The sequence below is a fragment of the Nilaparvata lugens genome, chromosome 1, assembly GCF_014356525.2.
Source record: "Nilaparvata lugens isolate BPH chromosome 1, ASM1435652v1, whole genome shotgun sequence".
In the NCBI taxonomy this organism is placed as follows: domain Eukaryota; kingdom Metazoa; phylum Arthropoda; class Insecta; order Hemiptera; family Delphacidae; genus Nilaparvata; species Nilaparvata lugens.
This window is the reverse complement of record NC_052504.1, coordinates 2,496,732-2,512,817: the sequence shown is the minus strand read 5'-3', so window position 1 is coordinate 2,512,817 and position 16,086 is coordinate 2,496,732.

Below are 16,086 nucleotides of genomic sequence, written 5' to 3'. Positions count from 1 at the left end.
GGTAATAAAATATATTATTATATTTATATTATTATTATGTGTTATCCTCGACATATCCTATAGATCTAGGTACAGGTAGAATCAAAAAACCAAATTCAACCTTTTTTGATCACAGTATAAAATAGAACAAACAGTTCTTCACTAACCAATCAATGACCGTTTTATATTAATGCATCAATTAGCAACACAGAGTGTGCATTCTAGGGTAAGTGAGAGCGGGGGGTGGGAGATTTTGAACACAAATGAGCCAAACTCACCCCTACCTCCCCCTCGAAACCACTCTTCAACATCCAGATTCGTTCAAGGGGGGTGGAGTGGGAAGCGAATTTAGAGGTTGGGTATTTTGAACAGTGACCCTGCAGTTGACACGTTTAGCCTATTGCACATTCCAACCCCCTTACACCCCATATAACACCACACACGTGCACGTTTCCAATACACACTCACACACTCATTTCAAATAATACAGTGCATGCACTTATTTCCTCTGCCGATAATGGAGAGTCTGATTTAAACCTCTCCTCCTCTACCTTCTCCTCCTCCTCCTCCTCTTCCTCCTACTCCTCCTCCTCATTCTTCTCCACCTCCTCCTCCACTTGCTCCTCCTCCTCCCACTCCTCCTCCTCCTCTTCATTCTCCTCATTCTCCTTTTCCTCTACATTCTCTTTTTCACTCTCGCTCCTCATCAACTCCTTCTCCTCATCTTTATTTCCTTCATCCACATCCATATTATCTTTCTTCTCCTTATTCTTCTTCTTTTTCTACTCCCTATTTATCCTTCTTCTTCTCTTACTTCTCCTAACCATCTTCTTCTCATCGTCCATCTCCTCTTCCCCACCTTCTTCTCGTCTTCCTCTTCTTTTTCATCCACACTTTTTCCAACTTAATCCTCTCCTTATTCTCCTCTTCATTCTCTCCTCTTTTTTCACCTCTTCCTCCTTTTCTTTCTACTCTTCCTTATCTTCTCTCCTTTCTCATCTTACTTTTCCTCTTCCTGTTTCAAAAAGGTTTGTGTGGCAGAGAGGACCTGGAGTCCGAACTCCGCCCTTAATAAAGGCAATTAGTCATTCAATCTCTTCTTCCTACTCTTCGTTCTCCCTCTCCACCTCCTCATTCTCACACTCCTCCTTCTCCACCTCCCATCCATGCTCCTCCTGTTTCTTCTCCTTATTCTCATACTCCTCTCCTCCTCTTCCTCTACTCCCTCCTTCATAACCATCCTCTCCTCTCCCTCAACTTCCTCTTCTCCCCCATCTCTTCTAAGTTCTCCCTCTTTACATTCCCCTATTCATCTATTCCCCCTTCACATTCTTTTCCACTTCTTCCTTTTCTCCCTTCTCATTCTCATCCTTCTTCTTCTTCACCACCTCCTTTTTTCCACTTTTTCTCCTTTTTTTCCCCTTCTTCTCCTTCTTCTCCCACTATTCCTCTCCTTTCCACTCTTCATCATCCTCCTTCTCCTATTTCTCTACTTCCTCTTTCTCATCCATCCTCTCTTCTCTCTTCTCTTCCTCTCCACCTTCTCTTCTTATCCTCTCCCACGTCTTCCTACTTCCTCTTATTCTCCTTTTTCTCCTCCTTTTCCTTCTGTCCCTCCTTCTCCTCCTTCTTCTCCACCTCCTCACTCCCCAAACCTATCATCAAATCTCTCTCTCACTCACTGTCTCTCTCTCACACACCCCCAACTCTCCAGGGCTTTATTAACCGCACTATTATTGATTAGAAATTCCCAATAAAACACAATTTTCCGATCGGGTTTCCCCTCTAACTCCCCAGTATGGGGTAGCCCGCTCAAGTACCGTTGCGGTGTAGTGGGTTCCCAGGGTGACACCCCTTTTTGGGGGCAACCCCCGTCCCCCGAAAAACACCTCTGACGCCGCAGAGTCCCCCCATAATTTTACCGACATTTTTCAATTAACTCGCAGCTCTGGACAATTGGCATCCATATTTTCACAATTTGCTTGTTGGGTCCCTCGATGCAACAAATTCTCGTTCAATGGCGTCCTAACTAGAAACCAGATTATTATTTGTTTCTGGTGATTGCTCTATAATTATTTTGTGGCTTCAATAGTTATAGAGAGGTCCAAGTTATGATTGCAGTATCTGATCAACATTGGTGTTGCTAGTTTGTTGCTATCCTTGTCTATCATTTGACTGAGTAGATGGCGTTATCCTTTACTTCCTCTGCAATGTCGCCAGATCGGTTTTTAGCAATGTAGAATTTTAATTGACCGAGCGAAGTGAGGTATAACATTCAAGTCGACGGTTTGGCATTTCTCTTAATGTTTAAATGTTTAAATGTTATATGTTGCGCATATACGGCGAAACGCGGTAATAGATTTTCATGAAATTTGACAGGTATGTTCCTTTTTTAATTACGCGTCGACGTATATACAAGGTTCTTGAAAATTTTACATTTCAAGGATGATATAAAAGAAAAAAGGAGCCTTCTTCATACGCCAATAGTAGAGTAAAAATCTGGTGAGGCGCACTCACAAAACTTTCCTTGCCGTTATGAAAATTTATCACCTGACGCTAGTGTTCCCACGCATCTCAAGTCTACTATTCAAAGATCTAAGCCAGCTGATGACAGGACTATAACGCTGGAGACACACGAGGTCTGCTATCTCTTCATAGTGAATGATTTAATAGAATCAACAGTTGCCAACAGTTTGCATTTGAATAATCTTTTTTTCTCGAATTTCGAGCTTATTTTCAATTTTAGGTGAAAATGCTATTGACCATCAATTGGAGAGATATTTATGATCAATCTTTTTCACTTGGAATATTTTGTTTGAATATTGTATCTGAAGCCTGATAATTGAGAATCTGAAATCAAACTTTGCATAGATGGTGCAGTGCTCCTGAAATTTCTATAGATATGAGACTTGTGGCAGTTGATAGAGCTTATCAATGACTTTTCTAGGTATGCATTTGATCAAAATCGTTGGAGCCGTTCTCAAGAAAATCGAAAAAACCTTGTTTTTGACAACATTTTTGCCATTTTAGCCGCCATCTTGAATTAATTGTATTTGATCGAGAATGTTCGTGTCGGATCCTTATAGTGTAAGGACCTTAAGTTCCAAATTTCAAGTCGTTCCGTTGATTGGGAGATGAGATTCCCAATCAACGGAATGACTTGAAATTGTAACTCAAGGTCCTTACACATAAGGATCCGACACGAACAATTTCGATCAAATGCGATCCAAGATGGCGGCTAAAATGGCGAAAATGTTGTCAAAAACAGGATTTTCGCGATTTTCTCGATTTCAGGAGCTCCGCACCATCTATGCAAAGTTTGATTTTTAATTCCCAATTATCAGGCTTCAGATACAATTTAAACAAAGAATTTCGAGTGGAAAAGAACGAGCATAAGAATCTCTACAATTAATGTTCAGTAACATTTTCACCTAAAATTAAAAATAAGCTCGAAATTCGAGAAAACGTTATTAAAATAAAATATCTGTTTAGATAGTATAGTTACTTTTATATTGTATTTTTGATATTATCATATGCAGTGAATGATACATTTATGAAGGGACAGTTATCTCTTAGTACTCTTCAACATATTTTTTTCTCTGTATTATAAACATTATCAAGTTTTTATATAATTTAGCTAGGCTCTAAGCTACTCTTTCTTTATTTTCATTGTAATGGTGCCTCAACACGTTTTTTTCAATGAGGTTACCTAACCACTTTATATTATTGTTTTGTGTATTATTTATTATTGTAAATTGTAAAGTGTGTCAATAAATGAAATGAAATAAATGAAATGAAATGAAAAAATATAAACATTTAAACATAAAGAGAAATGCCAAACCGTCGACTTGAATCTTAGACCTCACTTCGCTCGGTCAATTAGTTCATCATTCTTTTAGTTCCATTCAATCAATTTCAACATAGGAAATCAATAAATTAATTTCCCATAAATACAAAATCAATAATTATGAAATAGCCTAGTTCACAAATGATGAGGAATTACAAGAATTTATAATAATTGTAATATCTATCAACGATTGTTTCAGTTATCGTGAATCCAAATTCATACACTGTATTAAACTATATATTGTATTTACATTTGTGGCGCATCCACTATGCAAATTAGTGGCCTGAATCAAACCTCAATTCCAGAATTGATTGAGTGACGTCATGTCTGTCGAAATTGTCTGCAATCCAAATCAATTTATGACGAATTAATTACTAGGAATGGAGCATGGTTTTCGACTCTAATGAAAGCGTGTAAAACATGGATTTGCGCTCAGAGAAACTAGGGGCTAGGGAGTATAGATCAGAATAGCGAACGATATAGTGTGGTCCACGTTATAAGGGCAGTGGAGAAAGAGGGGGAACAGGTTGATGATTCTCTGTCTTGTCAGTGCCTTCTGTAGAGGATGGGTATACCGGTGTATCTGATGAAATACTAAGGCTAGCTACACACACATCGATTTTTACTTTCCTTGCCCTATACCATAGGTAAGGAAAGTATTGCTTTCCGAAAAAAATTATGGTACCCTAATTTCTAAATTCCTATACATCTCAAGGTCCCCTGAGTCCAAAAAAGTGATTTTTGGGTATTGGTCTGTATGTATGTGTGTGTGTGTGTATGTGTGTTGTGTGTGTGTGTATGTGTGTGTGTGTGTGTGTGTGTGTTTGTGTGTGTGTGTGTGTATGAGTGTATGTGCGTCTGTGTACACGATATCTCATCACCCAATCCAATCAACGGAATGACTTGAAATTTGGAACGTGAGGTCCTTACACTATAAGGATCCGACACGAACAATTTAGTTCAAGTGAAATCCAAGATGGCGGATAAAATGGTGAAAATGTTGTCAAAAACAGGGTTCTTCGCGATTTCCTCGAAAACGGCTTCAACGATTTTGACCAAATCTATACCTAAAATAATCATTGATAAGCTCTATCAACTGCCACAAGTCCCATATCTGTAAAAATTTCAGGAGCTCCGCTCCATCTATGCAAAGTTTGATTTTAGATTCCCAATTAATGTTCAGTAACATTGTCACATAAAATTGAAAATAAGCTCGAAATTCGAGAAAATGTTATTATTTCAATTACAAACTGTTGATTCTATTAAATCATTCACTATGAAGAGATAGCAAACTTCGTGTGTCTCCAGCGTTATTGTCCTGTCACCAGCTGGCTTGGATCTTTGAATAGGAGACTTGAGATGCGCGGGAACACTAGCGTCAAGTGATAATTTTTTATAACGGCAAGGAAAGTTGTGTGAGTGCGCCACACCAGATTTTTGTGAATGAATTTATTCAGATTAAACAGATGATGTTTGTCAAGTTCCGTTCAATCTGATAGGATTCATAAAGACCGCAAAAATCGTATGAACAAAAATCAATGTGTGTGTTTCTAGCCTAACTGTCCATTCTTGTTTGAAATAATCAATTATATTTTATTCGTTCAGAGCATTAATATACTTCAACGAGTGAAAAATGGAGTCCGTAACTGAGATAGAATATTTTGTTTATCAATTATATTTCTACATTGTTGAAGGAAACGATCTGGCAACTTTGCAGAGGTAGAAAAGAATAGCGCTATCTGCTTTGTTGAATGATAGACAAGGATAGCAACACCAATGTTGATCAAATACTGCCGTAATAACATGAACCTGTCTATAGGGAATAATATTTAAAAATAGTAAACGATTTATCGAAGTACACGTTATAATGGCAGTGGAAAAAGAAAGGAGGACAGCGTTGCCGATTCTCTGCCTTGCCACTGCCTTTTATAGAGGATGGCTGATACCGGTATATCTGATGTAATATCAACTGTTCATTCTTGTTTTAAATAATCAATATATTTCATTCACCAAGATAATATATTTCCCAATGATGTAATCATGAATTTACATAATTAAGATAGAATAGTTTGTTAATTAATTATATTTCTACATTATTGAAGAAAACGATCTGGCAACTTTGCAGAGGTAGAAAAGGATATCGCTATCTGCTTTGTCGAATGATAGACAAGGATAGCAACACCAATGTTGATCAAACACTGCCATTATCACGTGGACCTCACTATAACGCACTTACTAATTTTTATATTACTACATTGCTAAAAAACGATCTGGCAACGTTTCGGAGCTAGAAAAGGATAGCGCCATCTGCTTTGTCGAATGATAGACAAGGATAGCAACACCAATGTCAGTTCAAATAATGCCATTATAACGTGGACCTCACTATAACGCTCTTACTAATTTTTATATTACTAAATTGTTAAAAAACGATCTGGAAGCTTTGCAGAGGTAGAAAAGGATAACGCTATCTGTTTTGTCGAATGATAGACAAGGATAGCAACACCAATGTCAGTCAAATAATATGCCATTATAACGTGGTCCTCCACTATAGGGAATAATAGATCAAAATAGAGAACAATAGAAAAGGACGAAATAGAGTAGTTGAGTGAGTGGAAAGTGCTGCCATCTATCGGCGCCACTTGGAACTTTTTGAAGCGAGCGTCGATGTTGGAAAAAATGTACTGTACTTAGGAGGACAGTTTTTTCGAGTTTTGAATTCGGTTTTGGCGATATTTTGTTAAATTTGGTGTTTGTTTCATAAGTTGGATGATTTTAGCATCTGGGCAGGCGAGAGGTTTTTGGATTATAATATTGAGAGATTGTAGGGTGTGGAAAGATCTGGAATTCTTTGATTTTTAAGAAATTTTCTTTATCATGTGATTCTTCCTTTAAAAAAAATTTAGGACCTTCAATTGTGATTATATTTTCTCACCTCAATTTCACTGGATGCTTGTGAAGAGTTTTGGGTATTTCAGCTTCTATAGATTAATAATAGTAGTTTCATATTGTAAATTATAGTGGCTATAAACTCTTTTAGGATTGTAATTTCGAGAAGTTTTAGAGTGTGAAGAGATTTCAATTTCACTTGGAATTCTTGAATTTTGGAGTTATTTCCTTTACCAGGAACTGTGATGCTTTCTTTTACTGATAGCTTGGAAAGAGTCTTTGGTGTTTTAGCTTTCATGGAGAATAATATTAATTGCATCAAATTGAAGATGATTATTGTTCATTGGAATATTGTGATTATTTATGTATTATCACTGTATTTATTTATATGATTATTATCGGGTATACATCCGTATAAGGCGTTTTACGTTTTCAATACATAATACTTTGTGAATTCTGTTGTGGTTCACTTATTTTCTTGATTTCTCCTCTCACTTTAATGAACTTTACATATCCTACAACTTCATAACAATATTACTTGCTGTATCCAATATGACACCCTATAATATCACAAGTATATATTGTTGTATATATTATTTAGAAGAGGTTTAGATAGCTACTTCCCTACCCAAATTTCTTATATTTTTGATTGATTGATCGATTGATTGAGTACTTATTTATGTAGATTACAATATATACTGGCTATACACTTATATACAATAGCTTACAATACAGCAAAATTATAGATTAATTTACATAATAGACTAAGAAAATAATTATTGAACTGTTTATGATATGAACAAAGCAATTTGTAATATAATAACTAGATAATATTATATTGTTATGCATCTACATAAATTGGCGGAGCTTTGGAAATATCAATGTCCATTCCTCGGAAAGAATATTAAAAATATCCTCCCACTAACTCTCTACCAAAACGTTAATATCATTATTATAAACTAAGGATTTATTAAATAATGGAAATATTGAAAAGTTTTAATCAATATGAATATTAAGAGAAGAAAACAGAAAATTGATAAAGTAAAATAATTATGTAGGTAGATAAGATCAAATAATTGATTAATAATATGAAGTAGGCTGAAAGTAGATCAGGGTTATCAACTTTCAGTAATATACAGCAGTATGCAGTGGATAATTGAAATAACATGAGTTTATATATATATACATTCGTTCTATAACAGGTTTAAAGGTTTATATTGGTGGAATGGGTGAAGGATGGTTGTCATGTGATCGTTCTAGGGCCGGACAGTTTCAGTCATTTGTTCCAAAAGATGTTTTGTCAGGATGAAGCTCGCTCGGCTCTCGATAGACCTGATAGAAACAGGAAGTGCATTTCATACACGACAGGCACTGACTAAGAAGGATTTTGTGAAAATAGTATTTCGATGATTGGGTATCCTTTAAGTATCCTTTTGTGGAGTTTTTATGAAAATACTGTTTATTGAGACTATGAAAATAAAAGAATAATAATATTGATTGAATTCTGATTTCAATTGACATCGTTTCATATTACTTTCTTCGATTTTCCAGACATTTTTAATAATCATTTGAAGCGTGATTCAGCCTATCATATGCCATAATTTTCTCTATAATTTTACATAAATTAATCCTTAAAATTAAAAATTTGTGGAGTGAATGAATTGCTTTAATGATATTCCATTCGTGAAGAAAAAATAGTCTCCATGATTAAAATTGTTCTCCATAATGAAGATTGAATATTCTGTCAATTAATTTACTTTACATTGTTAGAGAATGATATGGCACATTCTGGAGCTGTAAAAGAATAGCTCTATTAACTTTGTCGAATGATAGACAATGATAGCAACACCAATGTTAATAAAATAATACTGCCATTATAACGTGGACCTCACTATAATGCATGTGGATATCATCCCAACAAAAACGTACTTTTTTCTGGCAATAGCTTTAACCAAAAATCTATTATTTAAAAGACCACATTTTTCCAGTAAAACTGTGTTTGAAAAACGATACAAGCGAAGATTTGCATTATTTATTGCGGCAATTTTTCCGTCCTGGTTTTCCTCAAACGTTTCCAAGTGAAAACTCAAACTCTTTCAGATTTTTATTATTCAGTTCGGCAATTTTTTACTGGAAAATTTCCCTCTCCAAACGATTTTCCAATCCAAAAATGACTGGTGGAAACTTTTTATGTCGTTTCACTTTATTTACAGAAGGCAAGTCGTGTGTGTGCGATAAAAATTGGTGTTTTTGTATTTTGCTTTCAGTGGTGAAGTTGAAAAGGGATGGGGTAAAAGGTAGTGTGGTAGGGTGAGAGAGAGAGAGAGTGGGAGAGTGAGTGGAAGACAGAAAGAGTGAGATATATTGAGTCTGAGAGAGATAGACCGAGAGAGTGGAAGAGGTGAGAGAGTGAGTGAAAGAGATATTGAGTGAGGGAGAGATGAGATTGATTGATTGATTGATTGATTATATGCCTTTATTAGGGCGGAGTTAGGAGAGAGAGAGAGACAGATTGAGTGAGTGGGAGAGAGAGTGGAAGACAGAAAAAGTGAGAGATATTGAGTCTGAGAGAGTGCCAGAGAGAGGATAATGAAGAGAGATAGAGACAATGATGAAGAAAATCAAAGAAGAATGATGTCGTGTGCTATCAGAACTGTATTGAATTTAAATTCTCCATTTATTTTGTTTTATTCATTCATATCTACTCCAAATATGAGAGGAAAACTAAAAGTAGACTCAAGAAAGAGGAAAGAGTCAACTGGATGATGAATAAGAAGACAATGAAGACTGTAAGACAACTAAAAATGGACAACTATAAAAAGTGGAAATATAGAAAGTTATATGGAAATGAGTAAAAAATATGAAACAGACTTATATAGTAATTAATATGAGTAGAGCTACCTATTAAGATATGAGTAATATACGTGAATTGAAAAAGACCATGTAGAAGAAGAGAGAGAGGAAAGGCTGGAGAATATTACGAAAGAACAATGAAGAAAAAGAGTTCAAAATGAATAATAAAATAATAGAATAAAGTGGGTATAATTTTCAATAATTATAATATGGTGGAGAAATGAAAGAGAATAATATAAGAAGCTAGTATAATAGTACATCAGGGACCAGATCAGAGACCAAAAAAGAGAAATAGTACTAATTTAGTATTGTAGGTGTTGTAGTATAGTATAATAAGTATTAATTACTACTTTGTTAAAATAATTAAGAACTGAAAACTTTGTGAAGTGAACAGCTACAAGACTTGACCTATTCCGGACTATGTGTAACCTTATCTAAATTTGGGACAAGGTTACATTATTTTTCTCTCCCTATCATCTTTGATGATGTTCTCATTGTATCAATCAATAAAGAATAAATGAATTAAGAATTCCATGAAAAAATTGTTTCATATTATAATTATGAGAGAGAGATAGGAAAAAGATAAAAATGCTGTGCGAGAGTGAAACTCAAAAACAGAGAAAACAAAATATGGAGAGAGAAAGGGTGATCAAAACAGCTCCACTAGCAATCTACATACTATTGCCTGTAGAGGGACATCGCACATATGCAAATGAATATTGCATATGATATCAATTTGTTAAAATGTTATGGCGCCGATAACAGAACGCCTCTGGGAGTTTCCCCGGGCAAATTGAAAACAACGACAAAAATACCGCATTGCATACATGTATGTAATGTATACATATATATACATAGACACAGAATGCATGTATGTATGTATGTATGTATGTATGTATGTACATTGCATTGCATTAAAATTGTATGACACAGGGAGAGTGCATTAAAAGCTGCAGTTTTTCGATACTTCCGTCTACTTGTGAATGGGGCTGCATGCGTTGAATCAACAACGTGAACTGGTTGTAGTTGACGGAGTAGTTGAATTAACGGGTTCTGTCAACAAACTACAATTCTATCTACATACCTAGAATGGAGGGTTTCGAAGTAAATTAAATTTACGAACTTCAACTTTATCCACTTACTGTAAGAATGTTGACTAGAAACGATTAAACGATTTTGTTTATGATGGATTATTTGATGATAGAGATAAATGTGATCTCATGTATGCATGATTACCAGCAATGAGAAAATATTATGAAACTCCATAATGAAAAAACCCTGATCAATATTTTATTTGGAAGCAGAAAATGAAAACATAACCTAGTCCTTTTCCCAAAACTTCTAAGTTATTCATCAAAATTTGCGAGAAACACAGTTTTTTGGGCTAAGCTTGTTGTCTTCTCCCAATCATGTTATTGTACTCGTGTAATTTATGATGATTTGTGATTGTCTATGAAATATTGTCAATTTCCTTTCTCATTTAGAAAACTGGACTCATAAGACTGGACCATATTCTTCAAATTTTCAGTCATATTATCAAAATGAACTTGTTTAACCAACAAAAAATCCTGAATATACTCTGAATTCCATGGGAAATTCTAAATAATTTCGTTGAAGACACACATTTTTCAATTACTGATCAAGTTCTCACATTAGTCTCCTTGAGTGAATTGGAAGTGTTTATTATTATTTAACGAAAATCCAAAGTTGAAAGCAGTAAAACACCCCGAAGACTTCTGCTACTGCAAATATTAACATCAGAGTGAAGAGCTAGAAAGAAATTCAATGAGTCCTACTATCCAAAAATTATTTGCGAGCCCGGGAATCAGCATAGGATTTTCGTTCAATAATAATTAATCATTGATCAAATAATAACATTTTCTCATCTTTTTCTTTTTCTGATTGAGAGTATTTCACTCAGAATTTCATAAGAGGAAACTGGAAGACTAATTTGAAGAGAAAGGCGAAAACACCCCGTCTTAAGCTCCAGGACAGTACTAAAAGTGTGTGATTACTAACTTTTTTGTTTTTCGCGATTTTCTCAAAATCATATTTATTCAACTTTATGTACCTTTTTCTCAGAAACCATCCAAGATATGTTTGATTCTTTGTTTTGCTATGTTCCAGATGTTAGTTATTCTGTACAAAATTGGAAATTCTGAAAATCACAAATCATCTTGAAACAAATTCTTCATATATATTTTTCAACTTTTCGTAATGTTTTGTTTGAGAGTTTCTCACAAACTAAAAAATCTGGTGTGGCACACTCACACAACTTTCCTTGCCGTTATGAAAATTGATCACCTGACGCTAGTGTCCCCGCGCATAGTTCACAAGTCTACTATTCAAAGATTTGAGCCAGCTGGTGACAGGGCAATAACGCTGGAGACACACATGAGGTCTGCTATCTCTTCATAGTGAATAATTTAATAGAATCAACAATAATTTGCAATTGAATAATCACATTTTCTCGAATTTAAAGCTTATTTTCAATTTTAGGTGAAAATGTTACTGAACATTAATTGTAGAGATTTTTCATGCTCAATCTACTCCACTTGATTTTTTTCGTCTCAATTGTATCTGATGCTTGATAATTGGGAATCTATCTGCATTGCTGGGGCGGAGTTCCTGAAATTTTTACAGATATGGGACTTATGGCAGTTGGTAGAGCTTATCGATGACTATTTTAGGTATGAATTTGATCAAAATCGTTGGAGCCGTTTCCGAGAAAAACCCTGTTTTTGACAACATTTTCGCCATTTTAGTCGCCATCTTGAATTGCATTTGATCGAAATTGTTCGTGTCGGATCCTTATAGTGGAAGGACCTTAAATTCCAAATTTCAAGTCATTCCGTTAATTTGGAGATGAGATATCGTGTACACAGACGCACATACACTCATACACACACACACACACACACACACACACACACACACAGACCAATACCCAAAAACCAGTTTTTTGGACTCAGGAGACCTTGATAGAAATTTAGAAATTGGGGTACCTTAATTTTTTTCGGAAAGCAATACTTTCCTTACCTATGGTAATAGGGCAAGGAAAGTAAAAATCACAGATTATCTTGAAACAAATTCTTCATAAAAATTTTCCAACTTTTCGTAATGTTTTGTTTGAGAGTTTTTCACAAACTAAAAATCAATGGCAGGATTGTTTTTATCATTTCCACCTACACAGAAAATGATGCTCTTTCTGAAAGTGCAATCAGAACTATGATATCTCTCATGGTTCTTTAGTAAAAGGTACTTACGTTAACATGTGAAAGGATACAGGAAAGTGCTCCCCTTAAGATTGAGAGTATTTCACTCAAAATTTCATGATCACTCACGTTGATGTTTCAACGTGTTTCTCAACTAGTTAACTGGGAAACCAGTTGACGTTTCAACGCTCCATACACCACCCTCTCAATACAGATATACTCTATCAACAGACAAGAGAAAGTGAATAATGTAAAGTGGTGTATGTAGTGCACCATATAGGCAATAATGTTGAAACAGTACATCAGGCCACCCTCATGAATTATTATTATTATCATTGTGTTGCTCTTTGCATCCCTGTATTTCCTGTTAGTTGTCGAGGAGTGAGAAGAGGAGGATGAGGAGGAGAAGGAGATGGTGGAGAAGGAGGCGGAGGATGCAGAGGAAAGGAGGAGGAGAATGATTTTAGGATGCAGCACTATGTATTGCATGGTATTATTTTAGCGTTGTTTTAATGCGAATCTATGTTGTGTTCTAACTTACTGATTTTTCTGTTCTATTCTTGTTAGATGTATCATGTATAGATAGTATATCCTTATATTTTGCTGCTCGCACCATACGCATATCATATACTAATAAACGAGCAATTTCTGTCTATATGTTTAGATGTTTATGAGTTCATATAAAAACTAGCCGTCAGGCTCGCTCCGCTCGCCACACTGTCTATATGTTTAGATGTTTATAAGTTCATATAAAAACTAGCCGTCAGGCTCGCTTCGCTCGCCACACCCGCCCCTTGGACCCCCGTCTGAATTGTCCAAAAATGAGATCAGCGGGCTCGCTTCGCTCGCCTGCATGTAGACCTCAGCGTAACCTCTGTACCAAATTCTGGATTGTCCAAAAATGAGGTCAGCGGGCTCGCTTCGCTCGCCTGCATGAAGACCTCAGCGGAACCTCTGTACCGAATTTGAACGTATTATGTCAATTTGATCTCGAAAAACACCTGTTACTATATCGGCGTATTTTTGGCGAACAAAATTCTTCCACCTCAGCAAAACCTGTGTACTGATTTTTTAAAAATATATTTCCATCAATTATTGAAAATGGTGAGGAAACGCACAAAAGCTGAGAAAACGCTAATTTCGGCTAATTGGATAAATTGGTATTTAGGAGTTCCTGGATAAATGCATTTCAATCTTCAACTTGGTGCCAACCTAACAAAGTCAACTCAACTTAATGCCAACCTGACAAAATTTTAAATTTAGTTACCAGAACAACTGTTCTCTCTAGATTATAGTTCTATATTAACATATGATATGGACATTTCAATTATAATTTCAAGATATTGGAATAAGAAGAATATACATGCTAAAGGAACTTAAAACCCTTGAAAACCACCCTTAGAGTTAAAATATCGCCAAAAAAATTTCTTAGTGCGCCTCTAAAGGGCCAACTGAACATACCTACCAAATTTGAACGTTTTTGGTCCGGTAGATTTTTAGTTCTGCGAGTGAGTGAGTGAGTGAGTCAGTAAGTCTGTCAGTGAGTGAGTGCCATTTCGCTTTTATATATTGATGAGTCAGTGAGTGAGTGAGTCAGTCAGTCAGTCAGTGAGTGAGTGCCATTTCGCTTTTATATATATAGATGAAAAGATTTCTGTGTAGCCGAGATATTTAACTAGTACGCATGCTGCGTTGTTATGTGTTTTCTACATTGCTGTACGGCATGAAAGCATGGACTTTGAAAAAGTCAAACATCGAAAACATCAAGACATTTGAAATGTGGTGCTATAGAAGGATGTGGAGGATACCATGAACAAGAAAAGTGACAAATAGGGATGTAATGTTAATGATGGCAAAGGAATGTGAAGTTGTTGCGACTATAAAGAGAAGAGAATTACATTATTTGGGCCATGTAATGAGCGGTGAAAAGTATGAGCTGTTGAAACTTATACTGCAAGGAAGGATCATGGGAAAGAGGAGTATGGGAAGAAAAAGGATATCCTGGCTGCATAATTTAAGAGAATGGCTGCAACTCAAGGGAACTATTCAAGGCTGCAATCAATAAAGTGAATATTTCCGTGATGATTTCCAACCTCCGATAGGTGAAGGAACCGGAAGAAGAAGAAGTTTATATGTTTGTACTCATTTCACCGGTTCTCGAAAACGGCTCTAACGATTCTCACGAAATTTGGAAAATAGTAGGTTTATGATATAAAAATTCGATTGCACTAGGTCTCATCCCTAGGAAAACTCGCTGAAGGACATTGAAAGGATTTATTCATCCTTGGAAAAACAGCTGAGACTTTCGTCGTCTGTGGATGATAAAAAAGTGAGTGAGACGCACTCGGTTTGTGGAAAATCAAAATTTCTTATCCCCGAAATTCATAAGCTGACGTATAGCCAGCTGTAAAATATGAACACGATCATTTCAAAGAATTGTGTTCTGTTTATCAATAATTCCCATAGGCAATTTCTACGAAACAAGCAATTTCTACAGATATATATATATATATACACAAATATGTGACCGGATCTCGAAAACGGCTCCAACGATTCTCACGAAATTCAGAACATAGTAGGTTTATAATATAAACATTCGATTGCACCAGGTCTTATTCCTAAGAAAACTCGGTGAAGGACATTGGAAGGATTTATTCATCGTTGGGAAAACAGATGATAATTTCGTCGTCTGTTGATGATGGAAGTGAGTGAGTGAGTGCATGAGTGTGGAACTGAGACAAATTATGACTCAGCTGTAGAACTTTTGTAATCGTTCAATCAGTGCCGGTTGTACAAGAGCCGGTTGAATTTCGATCCTGATTAATTCAGTAGAACCAGTCTGATAAGCTATTTTCTTGAAATGGTCTTCTCTGATTTGGATTAAAATTTAACATGCTTTTGTAAGAGAATTTTTTGCATTCCCCTGGGAATTGATCTAAATCCTCTGTGATGAGATAGAACCTTTCTGTATGAACTATAAATATATTATAATTTCTTCTTTCGTAATTAATGTTATATGCTTTTGTACTCCACAGGGAGCTCGGTGTCCCGATATTAAAAATAACGAGCGAAGCTCGGTGCCCCGATATAATATATTAAAGTAAAAGTAAAGGGGCAAGGAAAGTAAAAATATGATGATTGATGATGATGATGATTATGATTATGATGATGATGATTATAGATCATATAATTATTCTTCAGTATGGATTGTTAACTTGGACACTGAACAGACTCAGAAATAGGCAGTTATCACTGGTAGACAGTATTGTACAGTAAGGTCCACTTTATAATTGCAGTATTTTATTA